General features: G+C 48.5%; 1 protein-coding gene across 12 annotated transcripts in view; it reads right to left on the bottom strand.

Moving 5' to 3' along the window:
* The window catches only part of IQSEC1 (IQ motif and Sec7 domain ArfGEF 1), a 300,151-nt gene that overhangs the window by 74,522 nt on the left and 200,026 nt on the right, over positions 1-25,603 (bottom strand). Inside the window, exon 1 of one of the 12 annotated variants that reach the window (XM_054281181.1) lies at positions 13,771-13,812. The exons of the other annotated variants lie outside the window; for them this stretch is intronic. The gene's annotated coding sequence lies outside the window, so the exon portion shown is untranslated. Of the gene's footprint in view, positions 1-13,770; positions 13,813-25,603 lie in introns of those variants that run through there. 12 annotated transcript variants of the gene reach the window in all.

The following is a 25,603-nucleotide window of genomic DNA, read 5'->3' on the forward strand; positions in this document are numbered from 1 at the left end:
ACACTGGAGTAGAAACTGAGCAAGGTCTCATCTGGCTATCTGGAAGGAACAATAAAACTGCCCAGTCCCCAGAGTGAGATTCGGTTTTCTTTATGATCCTCTGTCTAGGAGCTACTCCTGTTTTTACAGCCCAGCACAGTGAGGATGAGATGATTTTGGATATGGGCATTGCCACACGTCAACTCATTCACAGAAGAGCCAATTTCAGTAAAACTGAAATATCTCCTATTCTTTGCCCTGACCCTCCCTCCCACCTGCATGAAATAAATTCTGTGGGAGCCAATTCATGATGTAGGGGAAGAAAAGGTCACATCTCTGTTTTGAAAGCCTTTCCTAGACCTCCTCTCCTCCCTACACATATTGGTATTTTACTCTGCCTCGGAGGGGCAAGGGGAGAGCTCAGCTGGTCAGAGCAGGGTGCAGGTGACACCAGCTGGGGGCTCAACCCCTGGATGGGCCCTTCTCTGATGGGCCATTCTCTTAAGGACTCAGTGGTCCCTGTGGGTCTCTTCCAGCTCAGAATATTCCACGATTCTGTGTGAATCTGTGAATCCTGAGCCAGGTTTCTGTGAGGGACAGTGGCCACTTCCTCGCCAATGCTGCAGCAGCTCAGCAGGACAATGCCCAGACAGAGGGGACACCTCCAGGTGCTCCAGGCTCCTCCTCAGGGAAAGCACAACTTTTTCCCCACCCAGCAGAGCCTGCAGTAGTTTCAGGAATCAGGAACAACAAATTGATCCCTTTCTGCCTTGCTGCCATGACCCAAAGCTGCTCACAGCCTGGAAGATGCTCTGGGTGTCCAAAGCAAATCTCAGCCATGCTGGGCCCTCTGTGGGTCACTCCAGGGCACACGTGGGTGCCTGGGGCTCCTGGGTTTGCCCTGTGGCACAGGCTGGGAGCAGCTTCCAGGGTGCTGGTGATGCCCTGTGCAGGCTGAGCTAGAACAGGGTCTGGGCAGAGCTAAAGAACAAAGCAGGGATTTATTAAAAGGCCTCAATGGATGCACCTTGGGCAGCACCAGAGCCCAGCCAGGGCTGCACCCAAGATGAACCAAAATGGCCCCAAAGTGCACGAGCAGGCACAGGGTCTCTCAGTTTGATCAGTTCTGCTCCATTTGCATATTGGAGTTAATTGCCCAATTACAGCTTTAGCCCATGCAGTCCCACCCTGCTTGTTTTTCTCTCTCCAGCCCACGGTGTTTGTGCTCTGGGGCTGAGATTGGGATCATTTGTCCTTGGTGCCCAGCTGGAGCAGGAATTGTTTTGTCTCCCTGCTCTGTGCACAGAGCTCCCCATCCCCTGATACAAAGCCCAGACCCACACACTAAAGCAGCACAGAATGTGTAAAATACAAAAGCTAAACCTGAGACATCATTTTCCCCCTGGAAAGGACTCCTCCAGCCAGGCAATCTCCCTGAACTTGTTATGCAACAGGCCTACAAGCAGTTCATTCAGCTCAGCCTGAGGATTAGTCTGGTTCAGCTGGACACTTGCAGCTTAATCCTGGCCAAGCCAGAGAGTGTGGCAAAGGCATTCCTGGGATGTGCTGATGGGAAGAATCTGCAGCCAGAAGCCAAACAAGTATGTAAACTTTCAGAAAGCAGCATTTCCTCAGACACTCAGTGTCCATTCTCCACTCCCCTCCCAGTAATCACATCAGGAACTGTCAGAGCCCAGCTCGCTCCAGGAAAAGCATGGAAGGTGGCATTGCAGCACTACTGCAGATGACAGCTCAGGGTCAGCAGCAGGCCACAGCTGGAGGGAGCTGAGAGAGGAGAACCTCACAGTGCTGGCACTAAAAGGGCTCTGCCTCAGATTTTACTCTCAGTTTGCTCTGAAGCAAAGCAACAGTTCTGCTCTCAGCAAGTAAGGACGGTGTTGTCTTGGCTGCCTGTCCATGTAGGCACATTTAATTATCACAGATCCACAAAGGAACCAATTATGTTCCAAATTAAACTCCCTCTCTTGTTCCTGCCCTTTAATGTGCTGACAAATAAAAGCATGAAATGATTTGTATTCATCATCAGGATGGCTGGGAGAGGTTCAGAGCTTGCAGATGTAACCAGGCCAAGAGAAAAATGTTTGTGCTCAGGAGGGAATTTTAATTGCAGATGTTTTGCACAAGGTAACGAGGGACCTGTGTGCTGAGGCTGCAAGGAAAAAATACTCTGAGTATTCTCTTCCAATTTAAACTAAATTTATAGAATTTTTTTTTTAATTATGAACATTAAATTAGGATTACATCACCACCAAGCCAATACCTCATCCCTCTTGGTAATGGTGATCTCAACCACAAAACTCACTACTCCACCCTGTTTTGGCAAATAAAAGGAAGCAGTTGTTTGGAGCATTTTATGAATATTGAAAATGTATTTCCTCATACTCTGGCTAAAATTCCTTTTTATTTTTTTATAAAAATGAAGAGAGAGAGAGCTTCAGGTATTAGAAAAATGCATTTCAAGTCCTCTAAGGACGTTTCTGGAACCTTACTAAGAGGGATCAAACCTGTGTTTGTAAAGTCCTGCTTCAGATCTCTATATTGAGAAATAAACATATGTTATTCTAAGCAAAAATTCCTCCCTCTAAATTTAGAGTTCCATAAATGTGCAGTGCTTTGGCAGCCAAACAAAACAGGTATTTTCACACAAAGAAACCCTTCTTGATTGTGTTACAGAGAGAGCCTTGGCAGGAATCTGTAGCAGAGCTAAAACTGGTCCTGCACTGAAGGGAAGCTGCCTGGTGGCTGCTCCGTGCTGACAAGGCAGCTGTGCCACGGGGGTGGGAGGTAAAGGCTGCTTTAAAATTAATTGTTTGGCGTGGGAGCCAGGCCTGCAGATGAAAGGAGCTGATGTGCCCTGGTGTAGAACATCCCCTGGAGGTTCTGCTGACCAGGGGCAGCCCAGGCTGCTCCACAGGGGCTGCGGGGCTTTGCAGGAGCACCACGGACCTGTTTCAGCTGGGAACACAAAATGTGTGTCCAGTTAAAGCCCCTGTCCAAGAGCAGCTTTTGTGGTTTCTCCACACACCTGGGGCCACACAGGATAAAACCCTGCCCTTATTTCAGAGCTGCAGTGCTGAGCTGAGCTGCCCCAGCTCAGGAACCCCCCAGCAGTGACAGGGACAGGAATCTGCTGTTTCTGCACCAAAAGGCTCTGCCACAGATCCTTTACATCAGAGTGTCTCAGCTGGCCAGGCCTGAGCTCAGCCAGGCCCAGCAAGGCTCTCAGAATTTGGCAGATGAAGGTCAGACTCAGAGGAGGGAGCTGGGTCCTGCACAGGCATAATTTAGTGTCACAGAAATGCCTTCCAGAGCTGTCCTACCATTCTTCAGCTAATAGGGTGGCTATTTAAAGAAAGAAGGCTCTTTGCAGTGATCCAGTCATTTGGAACACGACTGCTGTGTGACCAGCTTTGGTCACACATTTTTCTATTCTTATTTAGGGAACCGAGACCATCTAGTTATTTCTGCTCAACTGAAGGCATCAATTAAAATATTCATTCCCATTAGCTCTGATTCTCTGGAACACTTGCAGACAGAGTACCTGCCAGAACCAGACCACAGCCAGCAAAATGCTCAGGAAGGGCTGAATAGTTTGGTATGAAGTCTCAAGTATTTTCATTTCACTTCATGGCCACAAGCCTTTCTTTCTTTTACATGAAAATGCAAGGCAGTCTCAGCTCTGTGCTGTCAGGACAGTCACAAATTAGTGTCTCTATGGCTGGTGAAACAGTGCAGTGACAAGTACAATCAGGCAAGGCAAGCTCTCTCATTAAATGTTCAGATGCATGAAAACAGCCAGGCACTTTTTCCTTTAGGATCTGCAGGAGTTGAAACACACCAGTCTGAAGCTGTGAAAGACCACAAATGCACATTTAAGAGCTCCAGAGAAGTGTGGGAGATGCTCACCACATCTCCTCAGAATGTCACTGGTTTTGTCAATACTCAGGCTGCTCACAAAATAAATTGGGAGGTACAAACACAAAGCATCACACAGCCAGTGCAAATTCCCCTTCTCCAGGAATGGCTGCATTTCCTGGCAGACCGTGTCTGATGGCTCAAGGACTCAGATGAGCTCATTATTTGGCCATTGTTACCCACTGCTCCAGATCAAACCCACACAAAGTCCCTCTTCCTCTCCCCAGCTTTTCCCAGTGAGGTACCAGAGGTGTGTCCCAGCTGGGGAGGGTCTCTGCTGCCCAAAGGTTTCTGTCTGCACACAAACCAAAGGTTTCTGCAGACAGAAACCTTCGGGCAGCACCTTTCAGCACCCACCAGCCTGAGGTTTGCCCTCTGCTGCTCTTGGTACAAAGCCACAAATCAGGGTTGTACCTTCCTATGCCTGAAAAGTGTGAAGGTTTCTCCCCTCAGATACACGTCCTTGTCTCCTGTTCTGCTTTCAGCTGCCTCAAACTGCAACTCCCACCCCTCAAATTCAGCACTGCTGGGTGAGGAGCAGGTGTGCACTGGGGGAACGTTCCAGAAGGGTCTCAGCAGGAGCACTGACCCAGCCAGGGGGGCTGCAGCTGCAGCATCACCCACTCGTGTCCCTGTGGGGCTGCTTGGGACACCCTTGGTGCCAAAACCAGCCAAGAAACCTCTCCAGGGAAGGATCAGCCACGTTGAACTCAATCCTGAAAATCTAAAGTCAGGGGGGAAGTAACTGCACAAACCTGGGGAGGAGAAAACATCTTCCAAGCCAGGAATTCACAGAAATCAGTTTGAGAGCATCTCACTGGGATCTCCATGGGGGCAACTGCAGAGAGAGCTGGTCCTGCAGAGGAGCTACGTATCAAAATATGGATTTTCTCTGGTGTGCCTCAGTAACCCCATCACTGCCCCCTGCAAAGGAGTTGCTTTGGCCTGCATTTCCTGGTATGATCCCAATGAATCTTCCTCAGGTGCAACACTGGAGAGAGCAGACCAACCTGGGCAACCTCCTGGGCAGCTGGAGAGCTGAGATCAACTGAGATCATGAAAGTGGCACGTGTGCAGGAGTGCCACACCACCACATCTACTATATTTGTACATTTTTACAAAAAAATTGTTACATGGCATATATTTTTTCACCCTATAAACTATGTATTTACAGCAAAAAAACCCTTCCTTTTTCAAAATTCTAAACCACAGAAAAAGCATAAAGCCAAACCTATGCCTATAATGCACATACTTTTAAAAAAGTGTATAGAAAGTATTAATATTTGATTTTCCACATGTGACCTACTATTTCACATTTTACAATTTGTTACTCCAGCTCTATTAGATACAAACCTAAATTTAATCCAGAGCACCCAATCACTACACAGCCTGTGAATCTGAGAGACAGAATTTACTCAATTCCATTTTAATTTCTATTGTGTGTGAAAGTGTTTAGAGTGTGAGCCTTGCTAAGAGATGACAGAATATCATTATACAGTAATTCAAATGCTTTCAAGACTGCTAAGAAACCTCCACTACAATGACAGGCCTTGTGAAGTGCTTAAGAAATGCTGTTTCATCCTTTCCAGACAGGTTTAGGATAAGAAAATTCATATAATAAGATGATATATTTACAGCACACAGGTTAACCTTTAAACTTGTTGTAATCATATTATCCAGAATGGAATCAGACTGCAGCACTGGCATCACATGGTCCTTCTGAGCTGAGGGTTTGTTCTGTTTGCTGTGAGAAGCAGAGAATCTGGGAGGGCTCTCTCACGAGATGGCCTCGTTCTCCTTGTCCAGTTCCTCCTCTCGGGGGCTCTGGAATTCCTCAGCCAGGCTGAACATCAGCTTCCTTCAAAAGCACTGAGCTCAGGAAAGGGGAAACAGCTTGGCTTAGCATTCATGTGCCAAGATAAATAAGAATGTCAGAGGAAGTGAGCGTTTTAGAAGATTGGGTAAACACACCCTGCGAGGGTGGCTCGCTTTTCCTAGAATGTTCAAACACCCACACGTTCTTCATGCCAAAATATCAACTGGGAATGAAATCTCTTCATGGCACAATTCCACTGTGATTACAAGCAAACAAAGGAATGCAGCCTGTGCCCAGGATCACATTTGGGTCCCAGCAGACACAGTTTCTTTTCCCCAGAGCGAGATTTCTGGTCCCACCATGATCTGTGTGGCACCCACAGGCTGCTCTGTGCTCTCCAAAACATCAGCCAGTTGAAAGTGGGATTTAGCACAGAGCCAATCTTCTCTGGTTCAGCCAAGAAATAAGTCAATCCAGGCAGTAACCATTATATACAGCTTTATCTACTGAATTCTGAGCAACAGATAAGGGAGACAGAGCAGCACCATGATGATAAATCAAGGTACACAGTTCTCCGGTTTTCCTTCAGAGAGTAAATGAATGAATGATCTCATCCTGGACTGCCCTACTCCAATACCAAACTGGAGACCTGAAGAATCCTACCAAAGGATATTCTTCAGAAATATATTTATATATAAATATATATAAATACATTTCTGATATTGATATATATATCTCAGAAATATATATAAATATATTTCTTGATATCTATATCTATATCTATATCTATATATCAAGATTGTGTTAACCCTGGGTTTGAATGCTGCTTTCTCATTTACAGACAAATAGTTTTCAAACTGAAACAAATTAATAAAACTCAACTTCCTACCTATCTCTGCTGCCACAGTTGCACTGAGAGCTGCAGTTCATGCTCTGGGCAATGAGAGGCTCCCTGCCCAAGCTTCCAGAACAGCTGACAATGACAGGCTCAGGAGCACTGAGTGTGCCAAGGCAGCTGGAGAAGGGGACAAACCTGGCTGTTCACAATCCAATTAAAATCTAATCGTGAAGAAAACAATTCTCATTTACTGCTTTGGTGCACAAGCTGGATTCCTTGGAAGGAGCCCTGTTTAGCTCCATAAGGAGCCAGCTCATCAGGCAGAAGCAGCTGGGACCTGCTTGGCTGGTGCTGGGATCCTTTTTCAGCAGGCACGGCGATCAGATGAGGTGCTGTGAGCAGAGGATGATGTAACCCTACCCAGAGTGCTGCGGGGAGGCTGGAGCCTCACACAAATATCTGGAGCTCACCGGAGAGGAAAGCTGGCACAGCACACTCAGCACCAAGTGCAGGCTCAGGGCTCTCAGCCCTGCTGCTGCTCCCGACCTCCAGCACCAGGTCTGCTCCGTTCTGCCTCAAAGCAACCAGCAAACCCTGCTGCTACTGACATGCAAACATGCACACCAGGCATTTGCTTTATTTCAGCCTTCCCAGACCTGACACTGCCTAACAAACAGCTTGTACTGGGTGCAGAAAGCTCAGCAATGTGAATTGCTCCAGTTTTGCTCCTTTTGCATACAAACACTCTGTATTCTCCTACAGCTGACAGCTCCCTCACTCACTTCCACTCATGGCTGAGCTTGGAGCCAAACAGAAGTTGCACATAAATCTCCTCTCTGGTTTTCCTTATCTTTTCACAAAAACAGTGGCTGTGAAGGCTGAACTGGAAAGCTGGGGCTGGGCTTTTGCTCAGTGCCCGACAGGAATGTTGACAAGAGCAAAATGAAAGCTCCTGCAGATCTGTGCAGGCTGGTGGCAGAGGGGTGCAGGCATCCAGCCAGGGGCTGCTGCTGCTCAGAAGTGCACTGGGACTCAGGGGGATACAGAATTCCAGCCCTCGTCAGGCTGTGGAGCATCTGAGCCAGCACCTGGGAGGGAACAAAGTCCTCTGGTGTTCTGTGCCCTGCCCAGCACAGCAGCCACGTCTGGAACAGGAGCTCTGTGAGCTCTGTGAGCTCTGTGGGCTCTGTGGGCTCTGTGCTGACAGGGTTGGCCATGGCCAGCTCAGGGCAGCACAGCCACCCCTGGGAGCTCCTCAGAGCAGATCCCTCTGGAATCCAGGCTGGGCACCTGCAGCACCACCTGCTCCCAAGGCTCCCTGTCCTCCCTGGCAAGCTGGGCCACCACACTGTTGGGCAAGGTGAAACAGGAAAGCCTTATAAATATGTGCTTGGCAAAGGATTTTGAGAATATGGAAACTATAAGCGAGATTGAAATGAAAGCAAGCTTTGAGATTCCTTAATTACTGAACAACTGGAAAACAATGGTGTGGCCACTGAAGGTGATCCCCTTTTGATGAAACAATTCCCTCTGCTTGCAGACAGGCCCAAGGGTCAGAGCAGACCCTACAGCTTGGCAGAAGGGGCCCAAAGAGGAGTTTTTAGGGTTTAAAATGTAACACAGTATAGTAATGTAGGATTCTTACAGGCTGTATGGAAATGCTGTAGGATTTGTATCTTGTACTAGATTGGTTAGTAAGAATCAGAATATTCAACACAGAAGATGATTTATTGTATTGTAACGAGAACTTTGCTCACTTACTTTCTATACTCTTACTCTTGCCTCTTAGCTCTTGCCTTTAACTCTCTTATGCTTTTGCTCTCTCACCCTCTCATCCTCTCTCCCCCTCCCTTCTCTCGGGCCTGCTCTGAGCTGTGGCTGCAGCTCCCAGCAGGGCCCTGCACCCAGGCCCTTTGCAATGAACCCCAAATCCCAGCAGGGCCCTGCACCCAGGCCCTTTGCAATAAACCCCAAATCCCAGCAGGGCCCTGCACCCAGGCCCTTTGCAATGAACCCCAAATCCCAGCAGGGCCCTGCACCCAGGCCCTTTGCAATAAACCCCAAGTTCCAGCCCTGGCTGCAGAGATCTCTGCTCTCCATCCATCCCCACCGTCCTACCCCCATCAATCCTACACCCCACAAGGCACAAGGCACATTCCTGGCCCCAGGGGCTGTGCAGGGTGAGCAGAAGCTCTGGATGGTGCTGAGCCAACAGAGCCACGGAGGGAGGAGGTGAAGGGAGCACCAGGCAGGAGCTCTGGGGAGAGGCAAAGTCCAGGTGGGTGAAGAGACAAACAAATGGCACTAAAGAGGAGTCCATGACAACGGGGACACAGCAACCACAAACAGGAAGGGAAGGAGGGAGAGCAGGGTGAAATTTAACCCCACAATTATTTTCTTTGGCTCATTTCCTTTCCAGCCAGCCTTCCACACTCAGCTCGGCAGGTTAATGTTACCATCACTGATCCCCCAGCAATGCTTTAGAAATTCATGTGTGCCACTGATTTAGGAGCATAAGGGCCCAGATAAGCTCCTCTCTGGGATACAAATGCCTTATGCCCTGACACCTAAACCAGGGTGCTGCTCTGCCCTTCCCATTCCCCACCTCATCACTTCTGTTACTGATAACAGAATGGTGTTTTATGTTTCCATTGGGCTATTCATCACGTTAATCAAGAGACACAAAGCATCATGGTAACATTAACATGTCCCACAAATAGTATCTAAATAGTAAGGTCTGGTTACCAGGAAATATTTTCCTGTGGCCCTTTGCTGGAAAGAAACACATCTGAGGCCACCCCTCTTTGGCAGCAGCTATCAAACAAGGAAAAAGAGAGCAGTGTCTAAAAGGAAATACAATTTTTTTTCCCCTTTTGGAACTGAATCCAAGAATATTCTCTGGGTGAAGCCCCAGAGGGGCACACAGCTGAACCAACAGCCTTCACTGCACACTCTGAGTAACACAATAAACACACACCAGGCCATTTCTCCAGCCACACTCTTTGATCCCTGCCTTCTCCTCTGCTGATTGCTGCCTTGAAGAATCTCAATTGATCCAAATCTTGGCTGAAATCTTAGGAAAATGCTGTTGGAGTGGACAACATGGGTATGAAAGGCTCTGCCTGGGGCCCAAGGAGGTGTTCACGGCCCACCCCCTGAAACATCCAGGGTTTTGTGCTTCAGGGTGATCCCACCACAGCTGTGCTGCTGATGCCTTCTGCCTCTGCACTGTGACTTCAGCACTGCACTAATGCCTGAGAGAACTGGGAGGACTGGGAAAGATCCTTTTCCTGAGTGTCCTTTCCCAGTGTGCAGCAGATATTGGTTGTTTCCAGTGCTGTTGGTGCTATTTTGACTGCTGTTCTCACTATGGGAGTGCAGGGCAGTGCAGCTGAGCTCCCCTGGGTTTTAACCACACCAGAAGGAGCAGGATGCATCAGTGCTGTCGTGCACGTGGAACCCGTGACTACAGCCACCCCAGTTATCCCTGCAGCTCTGCAAGCACTGAGGGGAACTCACCTCGAGAGCTACTCGTGCCCAAAAGAGCCCAAAGTGTTTGCCAGGGGCTGTGCTCTGCACATCTCACGTGCACACACACAAACCACACCTGTACAAATGCATCAAGCCCATGAAACTGATCCTGCCCAGTGCTCCCAGGCTGCTGGCAGAGCACAGAACTGAAATGAGGCTTTCTAAAACCCAACTCTGCCTCTAATATCAACTTTCCCCTGCAGCTGAACAAATCATTCTCTCCTTTCCTCTCCCTCAGTCTTTCCATCTGGAAAATGAAGACATTTGCATCTGTGCTGTGGGTGCCTGTGCTGTGCATTTCAATCAGCAAATGTTTATAAAAATCATTTCAGGAGGAAAATCTACGTAGGTCTGATTTAATATCTTTATTTATGTTTTGTGGAGCAAAACAAAATCCAGCAAAGCCCACAAACCCAGGATCATTCACCAGGGATCTGATTCATTGTCCATGGAATTAATTTTCCTTAGGGTTGTGGCACAGGCACCTCAGGGCTGATATTAAATATGAAGGAGTTCTTATTGCAGCTCCAGATCTGCCAGCTATCACAACAGACAAAATGGTACCAGGCAGCAGATTTAACCTTCCTCCCCCTCCTCCAAAGCACAGCCCAGTCCTGGCTCTCTGGATGCCTCCACACTGAGCAGGGACTGCAGCTCCCACATCAGCAATTCCTCCTGGAAAAGGTATTTCCCCCCCCCGGCAGCATCTCCTTGGTGCATGTTCCCACTGCCCGCATCAGAAAACTTCTGAGTGCCCAAAACACTTCCTAAACTCCAGGCTGCTCAGTCCTCACATGTACACGGTCTGTGAATTTTTTTTTCAGAGACCTAAATGAATGAGGAGTCTGGATTAAACTGAATTTCAGCAGGATTTTTCACTTTGGTGAATGCAGCTGTTGGAGGAAGCAGCCAGCTAAGCTGTTTCTTGCAGGAGGCACGGACATACAGTTTTGCCTTGCTGAAAAGCAATTTTTTTTCCTCCAAGTTGTTTCTTTTCCTGTCGTCTCCTTTTTCATGCTTCAGGAGGTGAATTTGTTTTTCACCTTCAGGAGGTGAGTTTTCCAATGGGCACAGCACAGCAGCCTGGCAACCTTCTGTGCTTTGCCAAATCTCAATTCCTGCTTCTGAAGGAGTCCCCTCTAATAAATGCAGAGACTGCTCCTGGGAGAAGTCTCAAAGCAAAATCCAACTTTCCTGCTGGGCTGCCCCTCAGCACTGGGGCTGTTCTCTTTTCCCAGAGCTCCTGCAGGGCCTGGCTTGGCTGGGAGTGAGACCTGCCTCGAGCCCCTGCCCTCCAGGAACTCACCATTTCAGCAAGAAGAACCTCAGGGCCCCAACTTCCCCCTCAATTTGTGTATGGAATACCAAACTTTCACACCCAACATGCACAGCCTTTACTGTCCAGGTTACAGAAAAGCTAAAAACATGCTCTGGATCTTCAAATACCTGATCAGGTATATAACTACAAGCACTTGTATATATTATATATATTATACATACATATATATATATATATATATATATATATATATATATATATATATATATTTGTATGTATATATATACACAAATAGATACATATTATATACAAGTATATATAATATATATATTCTAATATATAATTTATAAATGCATGACTGCAATGCATTTTTACATTATATATTTATGCATTATATATAAATATGCATTTATAAATTCAAGAACTCGATTTTTCCTTAGGCTGCAGACCAGTATTTTTTAGTACCATTTACCTGACAAAGCCCCTGTTTTAACTTATTTATTTAAAAAAAAAAAATTAGAAAAAAACTCCTCTAGATTATTGCTTTCAAATGGTACTGTGTTTTAAAGCAAATGATAGCTTAGTAGGGGGGGAAAGGTAATTTTTAGTGGTATTAAGCAATATTTTTCTCTTCCTCAAGCACTTTAAAAAGCACAAGCACTTTCTCTCTTGCTGGTGGACCCCTGGATGCTGCACACGGATGAAGTGAGTGACCCATCCCTCAGGAACCAGCACAGACCCTGGCAGGCGCTTGCCAAAGTCCTGCCCTGGCTGAGGAGAAGAGCAGTGCCCACATTGCTGGGCTGCCCAAGGAAAACACAGGAGCAGGGGAGAGCTCAGAGCTGGTGTCCCTGTGACCTTCTCTCCGTGCCAGTGCCCCAGCCCAAACAGCCCTTCAGCCACTGGCACCTCCCAGTCTGCCTAAAGACCCCCAGATTTCCATGGCACTGCCAACCCACCCCAGAGCTGCTGCCCATGAACCCTCACCGTGCTCAGCTCCCAATTCCCAGGGCTCGTACCCAGCCCTGCTCCACAGCACAGAAACTCTGCTCTGTTCATGCCAGCCCATGACAGGCCAGGGCATGTCCCATTCTGCCCCTGAAGATCCCCATAAAACAGCACTCCATGAATTTTAACTCTAACTCAGCTTATGCCTTCAGGGGGTTTTTCATCCCTTTACTTCCAGCTGCATGTGGCAATTAAAAGCTCCATGAGATCACCATGTCCCAGTCAAACTGCTGTGCAAAGCCTGACAGCATCAGCTGTGATCCCGTGACTTTCTGTCAAGCAGCTCCTCCAGACCTTGGGTTTTTAATGGGAATTTGTAACTTCTGCCCGGAGCTGAGCTTGGGTTCCTGCTGCCCTGTTCCAGCCATTCCGCATTTCAGGGAACACGGGCAGCCCAAAGCAGTCCCACCTAACTGGTACCTCATTAAAATAAAGATATATTCATCTACTATCACTAATCTAATATCTCTTAAACCAAATGATTCTGACAGGAATTAGAAAAATTGTTGTAAAAATGCATTAAGCCCAAGAAATGTATTACATACACTAAGAGCTATAAAAAATAAACGAAACCCCCCAAATCCCAGCCCTTACATAAGGACAGAGCACCTATGGACAGTGCTAGGGCTGTGCTCGGGGAACTCTAATGAGAATCCTTTCCCATGTCTGTCCCATGGATCTGCACCTTCCCATGGACAGCACGGCCAGAGATCGATTTGATCCACCTGAACCACACTCATGGTTTGCATAAACCCCTCCTTCCCCGACTGCATGGATTGCAGCGATGGAACCGAAACACTCTGCTCCCTCTGCTGTAGGATTGTTTATTGTCCTGATGATTTATTTAGAGGCAGATACACAAAGAAGAATAAATACATCCAGCAACAAAATCAACAGAAATTCACCCGGAGGGATTCAGGGTGGGCACGGGCTCGATTGACTAAAGGCAAACAAGAAACCCGAACCTCCAGCCTGGAATCAATGCCAGCAATCTACATAACACAGCACATCAGCTGCGATGATTAACACCCTTATTTTTCTGCTGAGAACTTGATATGCATTTATAGGGATGAAACACGACATTCCGTTAATTCCAGCGAGTTAAATGAGTAGCTCTGCCTTGAAAAGCCTGGCTCTCTGTCATTACCGGGGAAGCAAAACCTTCGTACATGACTACTTCAGGCATTACAGAAAGCCGTATAATTAGAAAATGTCATCTGCTGCACCCGGAACGCCGGGGCTCGCCTCCCCCAGCCCGATGCACGCAGAAACAGAATTTATTCCCATTTCCCCCCGCCGCCAGCCCGACACATTCAATCACGCCCGTAGCGAAGCTCCCGCTGCAGCAACTTCTGCAGTGCATCACCATTCACATTCACCCACCTCTGCCTCCATCGCTCCGCGGGCTGCGGTGCCCGGGCAGGTGCGGCCGCCGGGGTTCCCTGCGCGGGGGACGCGCCCCGGGAGCGGCCCGGGGCTGGCCGGGCTCGGCGCGGCTCGGCTCGGCTCCCGTGCCGAGCATGGTGCGCGGGGCCGGCCCAGCCCAGCCCAGCAGCTGTGCGGGCACAGCCGCACTCGCTGCAAGGTCAGCGCCCCGCCAGCCCTGCAGCGCTGCCGAGCGGCTGCCAGAGCCCGAGCTGAGCCAGCGCCGAGCCCGGCGCCAGGTACCGCCGGCCCCCCGCGCTGCCGGCCCACAATGGAGCGCTGCTATCCTTATTTTTGTTATTATTGATATTATTATTATTATTATTATTAGCAACTCGCGGCTCGCGGTCTGCAACGATACCGGCGATGCAGAAGCGGCAGAATGCCGTAGCGCAACTTTCACGCCCAAGCAGAAAGTGTTTTGTCTCCTGACTGTAATTCTATTAATGATTATTTTTCCTGTGGATTGTCCTGTTAAACCCCGCTGGGGCAGGCAGGAATGTATCAGCCCCTCCGAGCTCCCTGAACGTGCCCCTGCCTTGGGCAGCTCAGTGCAGGTCACACTGGAGGAAGGCGCCTACCCTCCTCCCTGTCAGACCCCCAGCCTGGTCTGTTTTACGCTCCCTCTCAAAAATGTGTGGGTCAGGCTTCTCCTCCCCCCAGAGAAAGCAATTTTACCCCACCTCTCCTCTCCTGCAGAGCCATCTCCTGTACCCCTGAAATTCCTGTGCTTGTGCTGCTGGGGCAGTTCAGTGCAGCCGGAACCCCTCCCCAGAGCACACCCAGGTGTTTCTGCGTGCAGGGCAGCCCAAAGAAATGTAGGGCTTAAAATCATGGATTACACAAAAAAGTAACTCTGTTTTTGCTGTTTCTGGTCAAACTTGGGTGAAGTTTTCACATGAGCTCTTTAGCACAGTCTCAGCACAGACTCTTCCAGTGATGCTCACCAGTTGTCATGGTTCAAACAGCAGCAAACTACACACATGTAAAGAAAACAGTAAACCAAGGTCTGTCCAACCACCTGCCAGATCTTTTCCACTTTCACAGAGAAATCCCTTGAAAAGGAGATTCTTTGAACAAGAATTTCTCCACTACTTCTCTGGAGTTTTGCAAAAGGGGTGGCAGGTCAGGAGCTTGACTTTAGGAGTAAAATCCACAGAAACAGCATCTGAAGGATTTCATGCAGCCTCTCCTACCTGTCAGACATCTGTGCAGCATCTGTGTGATGATGCAGCATCCTACTGACTGCCTCTAGCCAGAGGTAGGGAAGTGCCCTGTCCCTGTCTGGGACAGAAATACCACGAGTTCAGCTGGGCTGCGCTCAGAGCCCGAGGCTTTTACAGCCCTTTTCTCAAATCTGATAAAGGGTTTCTGTGAACTGCCTCAGTTCTTACTTCTCTGATGATAAAATCACTGCATTTCATTCAGCTCTGTTAGTTTTCTGGGCTGGCATCACTAATGGTGACTTTCAAAGTCACTGCAAGGTACTGGAAGCTCTTCCAAAGGCTGGGGAGCTTGGCAGAAACGTGACTCAGGACTGACAGAGGAGGTGTTCCCCTCGTGACAAACCCTCCCGTGGTAACCAGGGGCTGCACCCAGTCCCAAACCCAGTCCCAAACCCCCCTGGCTCATCTGCTGCCTGTTCCCTCTCCTTCCCTCATTGTTGTCCTGGTCCCTCCTCAGGCACAGGACATCTCTCCAGTTTGCTGTCCCAGGGATGCTCCTTCCCACGCCTCCATCACCCTGAGCTCTCAGCTCTCCTCCGCATGGAGTGGGTGCTTCAGGAGATATAGAGGATGTTTCATCCCTTTAAGGAGAAATGTCATTCCATTGTAGGAGAAATATGGTGTTCCAGGGGCCTGGAGCTGAGGTGTGCATGGGACAAAGCCTTGGCCACCAGATGGGCTCCCTGCAGGGCCATGGCCACGAGAATGTGGCCCCACTGAGCCAGGAGGGAGGGAATTCAGCTGGGAAGGGAAGTCCAGAAACACAGAGGCTACAGGAGCAGCCCTGTGTGCTGAGCTCCTCTCCTCACCCTCCTCAGGTGCTGCTCTGGCAGAGCCCAAGCCCCCAGAGCAGGCAGGAGCTGTGTCCTGTGTGAGTCCTGCTGGATGGGAGCCCCTGCTGCAGAGAGGGGATCTGGGATCCCCCTCCTCATCCTGGCGTGCAGTCTGTCCCTGAGAGCACACAGCTCTCCCTGCAGGGTTCAAGGTCAAACACAGCAGCCCAAAATCTCAGACATCTTCCCAGTGACTGAGGCACCTCCTGCATCCTCCTGGAACAGCTTCCCAGTAAAGAGGGGGGAAACAACAGCAAAAAAAATCCCTAAAAATCTGAATGCTCTGCCTCTCCAAAATCAGAGAACTATCAATCCACACCAGAGGTCCTTACCAGCCTGCTTCAGCTTCCCCTGAGGACAAACTGGAGATGATTTCCACTGCCTTCTGTTCAGCACTTCTGAGATTTTCAATGCAAAGATGCTGAATAAGTGCAAAATGTTACTGAAATCCATGTTGGTAAGAACAAGTTCTATCACTGCTGCAATAATTAGAATAAAACCCAAGAGTACCAAGGCTGCAGCTGGAGCTGGAGCGAGCACTGAGCTGGCTGGGCTGGCTGGAGGAAGGCATCCATCCTCCTCCTCCCTCAGAGCTGCAAACCTGATCCCTCTCCACTCTGGGAACAGCTTGGTTCTTGCTGTTATTTTTGCTGCACTCTGAGGCTGTTTGGGAGCTGGAGGAGGTCATTGTTTCATAAGAGCTGATTCACTTCTCCTCATGTTTGCACCCTGGAACCTCGCGGTGGCTCCGTGGGCTCAGCCCGATTGGAAGCACATCAGCTGTGATGTCACCAGCAGGATTTTGACCTTCAGAGGCAGAAAAGCTCCCAAAGTGGAGCTCAGACACCTGGGATGAGGCACAAGGGCACGGGAAAACCAGGCAGAGCTGAGGAATCCAAAAGGGCTCTGGGCCCAGGAAAGGCAGAGTTTGCAGAAATCCTGATTAAAGTTTTGCAGTGACACTGGAGTGGCTGCTTTGCTTTTAAACAGCATCATTTGCACGTTTACATCAGCTAAAAGTCCAGCACCTTCTCAGGGGAGTTCTCCCTCAAAGGCAAAGCAGACAAAGCAAACACCACGCAATTCTGACACCACTTTTCTTCACTCCTGGAAAGTCAGGGAAATCCTAACCAGCATTTATCAGAATTACCCTTGTCCTAAAGCAGCCCACAGACAAGATAAAAGTGTCAGGAAGCTTTGCCTTGACTGGCTGCAGATTGCAAATTGCAGCTGAAAGGGCCTGAATCTGTCTGAACTGTGCTTCCTCCCTGCCCCTGAGCTCCCACAGCTCCTGCTCAGAGCTGCCATCCTGTGTGCCTGCCCTCCAGGGTGTGGGATGGGCCAGGTGTGGGATGGGCCAGGATTGGGACATGGCAGGTTTGGGATGGGCCAGGTTTGGGACATGGCAGGTTTGGGATGGGCCACTGACCAAAATCCCCATCCCAGCCCTCCAGCCCCGTGCACAGACAGTGTATTTCACACAGCCTGTGTATTTCACATTGATCACAGCCTAAGGACACAATTCCCAGCTCCTCCCCAGCCAGAGCAGGTTCTGTGCCAGCCCTGCTGAGGGCCAGGGCACCTCCTGTGCCACCACGGCTGAGTGAGCCATTCTAGCAATCCCTCTTTCCTTTGTTTCCTTGGGGAAGCTCAGCCCAGGACATGGCACCATGGTCAGACGCTGCCTTGGTTCTGCAGCCCAGAGCAAATCAAACCCCTCCAGCCTGGCCTGTCCAGCTCAGCACTGCAGGGCTGGGATGGATTCAATACCCTGTAGGTGTCCTGAGCTGTCCTGGCCAGGATGGTTCTCCAGCCCATAAATACAACTGCAAAAGGTCTTGGAACCTTCATGAATTCAGAAACCTTCCCTCCATCAGCATATTAATAAAAGCAGATTAACTCAAGCAAATGTTACCTGCTGGGTGCAACAACTGTGGCCTCTGAGAGTTATAGGGGTCAAAATGAAATCACTCCTGAGCAGTTCATTTGCACTGTGGTTTTTTCACCATCATCTCTCAGGATTTAATTTTTTAAGATAAAGTCATTTTTTTTTTTTCGTTCTGGACTAGTGACTGCCAAAGCAGAGCTGAAGGTAGCACCTATGTGCTGACACCCACAGTGCCATTTCCATCACCTTTAGAATAATGCCCAGGCAAGAGGTAAGAAATCACAGCACAGAGGGCTGGGAATTAGAGGACAGAGAGCAGCTTTAGCTACATTGCTGGCAATAATTTAGCACAGCAATGGAGATATGCAAGAACATCAAGGCAGATGATTTCATTGCTGCTGCCTGTGGAAGCAGAGATGAATCCATAGCTGAACCTTCCAGCTCATCTGCAAAGAGGGGAAGCTGCTGGGGACTGAAACAAAGCTCAGCTGGGCTCTGTGAAAACCTGGGAAACAGAGAAATATGTTCCCTGTGTATATTTTAATTTTGATCCTGGCTGTTTTGGAGGCAGAACAGCGGTGAGTGAGTGGCTGTGGGCAGCTCCACGCTGGGCTGGAGCTGTGCTGCTGGAGGTCCCTGTGCTGCTGGAGGTGCCTTTGCCCCTTGCTGTCCCCTCCTGAGGTCTGAGGCTCTGCAGAGGAGCTCTGGTGCTGCTGCAGCCCCTGGGATGGGATCAGACATTCCCCACTGCAGAGAAGGAGCTGCCAACCCTCAGAGCACTGCTGAGAGGGGCAGCAGCCCTCGGCCCTGGCTGAGCTTCACAGATGGGGAACCACAGGAAAAAAAAAGCAAAAAAAACCCAGTCAGAGACAAGAATTTTGGTTAAAAATGAAGAATCACTGCACTCCCCATACATTCATTAAAAATAAACCCCAGACAAGTGGTATCTGTTCAAATGCTGAGCAGCCTTAGCAGTGACAGTCAACAATCCTGAGGCTGCCTGGGGTTTGTACCTATTCTCCTGCTGCAGGTTGGTAACTGCACTCTACAGACACTACAGCATCTGTGGGGCATCTCCAGGGATGGGAACAACCCCTGCCCCCTTTGTTGGGAATGCTGCTCCCTTCCCAGAGGAGAGATCCCTTTGTTTGTGTGTGGGTGAAGGCACCAGCTCCCCTCAGAATGAGCCTGCTGCCACAGGCTCCTGTGACATCCCTTCCCTGGCCTTGCAGGGACTCTCTCTGTCACTCTGCTGCAGTTTATTTGATAGATGTTCATTCCTTTAGCGAGGCAGCCTCAGCCATGTTCTCCTTATTTCCCAGCTGAAGTTTGATTGCTGGCAGGGCACACATGGAGAGGGGCATGGGGACCATGAGGATGAGCCTGACTGCAGTCACTGCACTCAAAATCAGAGATCACAACCGAACCAACCCACCCAGGAGCAGCACACACTGCACAGCTGGGAAATCACAGCATGGGGAAGCTGAAACAGATTCAAATGTTGACACAAATATATTTGAGGAAATGCATCAAAGAGTTGGCTGATGACACTCTCAGGGCAGCATAAACTGGGATGAAATAGAAAAAATAAGTTTTTTTACAATGAGGGTGATAAAACATGGGAACAGGGTGCCCAGAGCAGCTGTGGCTGCCCCTGGATCCCTGGCGGTGCCCAAGGCCAGGCTGGACACTGGGGCTGGGAGCAGCCTGGGACAGTGGGAGGGGTCCCTGCCATGGCAGGGGTGGCACTGGAGGGGCTCTGAGGTCCCTCCAACCCAAACCAGTCTGGGATTCTGTGAATTAATACTTGCATCAGGTTTAGTGCAAGCAGAAATTGTTTCTAAATATCCAAGCTTTGCAAGGATTTGACCTCTGTTATTTGTTTGATTCCACTTTGATCTTCCTTATTGAGACTGATCGCCCTCAGCCAGCGCTCCCTCCTTCCTCCCCTCCATGCACCACATCCCCCAAAGATGGACAGGCCCAGGAATTTGGGCAGGTCCAGGAACCCTTCCCACCCTGCCAGTTTTGAGTCTCACAGCCCTGCCCTGATGCTCCCCAGCTCTCCCCAACTCCAGAGCTCATTTCCACCAAACCCTGGTGGGTTCTGCTCCGTCCCTTCCCAGGGAGCCTCTCCCACCCTGGGCTCTCCAGGACCCTTCCCTGTCACACTGCATTTGCTCCTGGCTCCTCATCTCCCCTCCCCAGGGCCTTGGGAAGGTTCTCAGCAACTTTCCTCTCACCTTCTGCACCTCAGGTGCTTCCCAGAACTCAGGTTACTCCTGCTGTTCCTGAATTCCTTTGTGCTGGTCAAACCAGCACATTACTCCTGCCACAACCCTGGCAGCTGCATTTGGAATATCCTGACCATGGTTATGTTCAATTCCTTACTGAAGCAGGGGCTGTGATTTGGCTGCACCTCCCAGCACCAGGTGAGTCAGGCAAACCCTCTCTTGTCTTGCTTGGATAAAGAGCCCACTTGCACATGACAATTCCTCAGGAAAACAAGATGAATTTGGTCCCTTTTTCCCAGCCTCCAGTTATTTCATGTTTGCCTTTTTTCTCTTCTACGTTTATGGCCACAAAAGAGGAAAATCTCCATTTAATTTTTAAAACTTCTCCATATTTAACTACAGTTTGTTAAGCCTTCCCAGCACAGGCTGCTCATTTGTATCTCCTCAGAACTGGTCCAAAATGCAAGTCACAGAAAATCATCCCCAGGACCTGTAGCCCATGAATATACAGTCGTGACTGATATAAAATTTTAATACTTGACTGTGACTAAATGAGATAAGCATATTACAAAGAGAGAGGTTCATAATAAAATTCATTTTCCAAGGTCCATTTTGCAAAAAGCAGCTCATCTCTTTCTCACAGGGAACAGCACTTGGACTTGAAAAAAGGGTTTTGAATCTGAATCATTGGGATTTGCTTTCTTTGTTATTGAGATTTTCAGGCTTTTTTTTTCTTTTTGTTTTTAACTAATTTTTCAGAAAAAAGGAGACTCAGATGTAGAACAGCCCAAAGGAAAAAATGCAGAAGAAAAATATTGGCCTAGAATAAAAAGGAAATTGGATTTAACAGAAATTTTTCTATGTTCTTACAAGGAGCAACAGCTGGAACAGAGGTGCTGGGGGCTGTGCTCAGGTGAGAGCCTCTCACTCAGGTGTGCTCAGTGCTTTTAACCCCACCCAGGGATCAGTGGAAGTGCAGACCTTATGTAGACTCAGGATTAAAATTTTGTGGGCAGCTTTTGCCTTGCTGGACAATCCTGTGGATTGTTTGACTGGACCAGAGTCTGGTATAGTTCAAGGAAACCACATTAAAAGATAAATATTATGAAGAAAATAATTTCAAATCTTTTCTTCCCCTTTTCTGCAGATAAGACACAGGAGATGGGGCAAGGTTGAGATTCTGACACTGCTCTCAGCTGCTGCACAGTGACAAGGACAGGAAGATTTCTGGCTGGAAAACCCAACCCCCTGATCCATCCCCAAACCCTCCTGGCTTTTAGGGGTGTTTTTTAGGTTTTTGGTTGGGTTATTTTGGGAGGGGGGTGTTCAGTTCCCCACTGGCCCCTGGCCCTGCCCCTCACATGGGTCCTGCAGCTCATCCAGGACCAGGATCTCCCCTTTCAGAGCCCTTTGGAATGGGAGTCATGAGGTGCCCCCGTGCCAAGGAGCAATGAGGAGCCAGCCAGAGCTGGAAATAGAGCCCTTGACTTTCAATCTGGGTGTAATAATTTTTATTCACTTTAAAACCCCTTTTTCTCCTCCTCCTCAGTAAAGAAGAGAGGGTCTGTTTCCATCGTTCTAGAAAGGAAGAGAGAGGGAAATAGGGCTAAAGGAATCTGAAGGAAAATATTGGAAAAATATTTATAATACTGGAAAAATATTGGAAATATGGGAAAAATATTTATAGTTCTACTCCCTGTCTGCCAGACTTGCCCAAACCTTCTCACTGAGCTGCTTTCCCCGCTCCCAGCACAGACCCTCACAGGCCCAATAAATGCACAAGTTATGAGCTGTAACTCATTTTTAGAAACTTGTGACTTTCAGTGCCTTACAATCACAAACTATCAGACAAATCACCCAAAAAAGAACATTTCCATCAATGTCAACATTGCCTAAAGGGCAGATTTAACAGGCAAAATGCTCCTTCCTTCACCTGCCCCTCTGAGCTTTCTGTCTGATGGGCTTTTACCTGCAGGCTCCTCCTCCCACTCTCTCCCAGAAGATGAAGACAAGAACTTGATTCATTTTTCAGATAATGTGTTAAAGGACTTGATCTATAAAATCAGAGATCTTGTAGCAGGTGCAACACAACTGTGGATCTTCTGTGCTACTGCTCTGCCCCATCTCCATAGATAAAATGAGGTATTTTGGAGCAAGAGATGAAATTTCTTTCCAAAGCCTTTCTCTTCTCTTCTTCCTTTCCTTTCCTTTTTCCTTTCCTTTGCTTGAAATTTCCTTTCCCATTTTCTCTCTTATTTTCCTAGTACTTTATTCCTCAAATGTCATTAAAGAGCAGAAACAGAGGGAACACCTGTGGGAGCTGTGTGTGCATGTCCAGGTACCCCTGCACAGCTCCTCCAGTTCCTGAGGAGTTTCTTGGAGCTCCCTGGCAGTTTTCCCACAGCCATGAAAATCCCAGAGAAACAGATTAGGCAGGATGATGCTGCTGTGGAGATTTTCAGGTGTGTCACAAACCAGAAGTTGTAAAAATCATGTGAGGTTGGGGAAGGTTTTGTTTCTTTCTTTCAGTTGAACTGTCAATCCAAGATCAGGGACATGAGGAAAAGCCTGGGAGTGAGGCACTAAAAAACCTGAATTCATTGATGTTGGAGTGCCAAGCAGAGATTCCTTGCTCTGGAGTCACACCCATCTCACCTGCTGTGGAGCCCTGGAAAATGAGAATTTCAGATTTCTGTGCTGCACAGAAATCTCTGCTGTTCTGACCCCCAGGAGAACACTGCACTGATCTGAGGCCCTGGAGAAGCTTCCAGAATGGAATGACAGAGCTGGGATTGTGGGTGTGGAGTTTGAATAGAAGTGTGTGATATCACAGGGTGGGAAACTCAGAGTTTAAGGGTTTAGAATATAATAATGTATACAAAGCAAGATGGAGGCTTTAGGGCAGTGGCTGCTCCTTCTCTTTCACCATGAGTTTGGGTGGTTTTGTGCAATTGGATAAGAAAGTTCAGGTGGTTGGTTACTGGGTTAAAAGTAAAAATAATTGAGGTGTCATTTCTCAATTGGACAGTTTATCCTTAAAAGGCCTTGTAGAGAGGGAGATAGAGCTCCATTTTCAGTTTGTTGGAGTGAAGTGCTGCAGAACTCAGGGTTTGTGAGACTGTGACATAAATCAGAGCTAACAAGCATCTGAGCCCCAACAAGAAATTCCGTCTGGTGCATTTAATCCTGACCCTGGCAGAAAAGAAGATAAAACCCCAGGACCTGCCAGCTGCCCAAGGGTCTCAGCAACATCCCTGCACCAGGAATTCCCTCTGGGAATGCTGCCTGCTCCTGATTTAATTTCGCCCCATGTCTGCCCTGCTGTGGGACAGGGCTGGGGCCTCTGTCCAACCCAAACGTGAAGAAAAGCAAATCCCACCTGAGGAGAAGAAAATCCCACCTGGCTGCCTGAGGAGTGGGAGCCTCTCTGTGAGCCAAGGATCCCTCCCTGAGCCCCACAGAGCAGAGGAAGGGTCAGAGTGGCCTCTCCAGTGCAGCCTGGGGTGAGAATATGGGCTGGAAATCCAAAATCAGCATGGCCACAACAGTGCATGAGCTGGAAGCGAATTGAGACAGAAATGAAAAGATTTCTAGTTCTGTGAGCAGCAAAATGCCAAAAATGACTGAATTATGAGGGAAAAACCATACAACATCCTTGCTTGATGTGGAAGGGATCAGTGCTGAAAGGCCAGAAATTCCCATTTCAGCCTCAGCTCCCTGGAATTGCTGCTTGTCCCATGTTTATCCATCACCCAGAGCCCCTGCCCCTCTCAGCAGTGCCTCATTCTCCCCCTGTCAGTGTGGGCAGGGCTCAGGGATTTCCCTCTCCCACTCCTGATGAGCCCTTGGGCCATCAAAGCTGTCACCCCTGCCCCAGGAACCACCCAGCCCAGCTCTGACAGAGGGCACAGATAGAGCCACCACTAAAAAAATGTAAAAATCAATGTATTTTGAAAAGAAAGCATAGACACAGCTGACTTTCAAGCTGCTGCAATTTTCCCAAGGAGTAGCTGCTCTTCGGAAATAAATACCAGAGTGACAAGAGGGACAGAAAGAATAACATTTTTCCATTTCCCTCTTGATGAGTGTGCTTTACAGTCCATCAATTCAGCATATGCACAGCTCTTCCCAGGTGTAATTCTGATTCAAAAGATCAATTCCTTAAATTGATCTGTTAGTAAAACTTTTTTTATTGTTTTACCAGCCCTTTCTCCCCAAAATGAAAGAAACCTGGGGCTACACACAAACTCAGGAGAGCTGGAAATAGAACTCTGGACTTTCAATGTTGGATATGATAGTTTTTATTCACTTTAAAAAACCATTTTTCTCCCCCCCCAAGTAAAGAAGAGCTGGTCTCTTTCCAGCTTTACAAACAGGAAAACTGGGAAACAGAGCTAAAGAAATCCATAGGAAATATCAATATTTGGAATAACTTTCCTTTGCCTGTACTAGTGGGTGTGTATTTGGTTGTATGACTGCTCAGAGCTTTGGTGAATCAAGCAAAGAGTTAGATCATGAAAAATGCTTGAGATACCCAGCAAACAGGAATTTATCCTTTAGCTGGAACCAGGTCAGCTTTAAAAACCCCTCCTGCTTAAATGCCAAGTGCTCAGCTGAAGGATGGAAACACAGAAAGAATGGTGCTAACTCACAGCTCCTAAAAATAGCTGTATTTTTAAAAGGGTATTTATGTGGAGATAAAGGCAGGGTTGGTGTGGTGTCCTCTCATTCTGTCACTCCCTGCACTCTGCCCCAGCCATCACCCAGACCTGGAGGGATCCTGCAGCCCCAGCCCTGAAGGACAGAGGCAAAGCTCCTCCAAAGGCCAGGGCTGCAGAACACGAGGGCAGCTTTTCTATTTCTGTTTCCAAGAGCATTCTGTTTCCAAATGCTCTTTCCGTGCCTGTGGCAAGAGCTGAGCTCCCAATTAACCCCCCATGACCTGCACCTCCATTTCTGACAGAAAGCAGAGCCAGAGCAGCACTGCAGAGGTGGGCAAAGGGAAATGGCTGCATTCAGAGGTGTCCCTGAGCAGGGCTCTGTGCTGAGCTGGCACTGGCTGCAGCCTGAACCCATCCCAGCAAATGAGCAGCATCCACCTCCCCTCCCTGCTCTCCAGCCAGCTTTTCCCTGGGGCATGAACTGACACAAACAGCACCCTGGGAATGTTCTCCCAAGAAGGAACTGCGTTGTCCTTATATATCAAAGGTTCTGTTATCATTGTGGTGCAAGGATTCCATACCACCAGATTTTCGTGCCTCCTCAATGTGTTCTGTAAGCAGCTCCTCTAAGCACTGACCCTTCTGGGTCCTTGCAATGACCATCTGACTCCAGTTCCCACCAATCCACTCTTTTATACCACTTGTTCTTATTGGCTGCAGGTGTGGCCTGTTAACATCAGGCCTGCTCCTAATCTTTAGTAATTGCTCCAGCTGCAACTCTTTAGGGGATAAGATTGCATTCTGTACCACCTTCATTTACCCATACTGTATCCCCGTACAAAACTGCTCTGCTGGATACACTGAGAGGGGGGAATCAGCTTGAACTTGCTGTGGGAGGAGCAAGGACACAGCCCACCTTGGGCAGTCTGGGGCTCTGGTGCCACCAGCA

Source organism: Melozone crissalis, unplaced genomic scaffold, assembly GCF_028551555.1.
Source record: "Melozone crissalis strain CALT ecotype California unplaced genomic scaffold, PUWL_Pcris_2 ptg000029l_1, whole genome shotgun sequence".
Classification (NCBI taxonomy): Eukaryota; Metazoa; Chordata; class Aves; order Passeriformes; family Passerellidae; genus Melozone; species Melozone crissalis.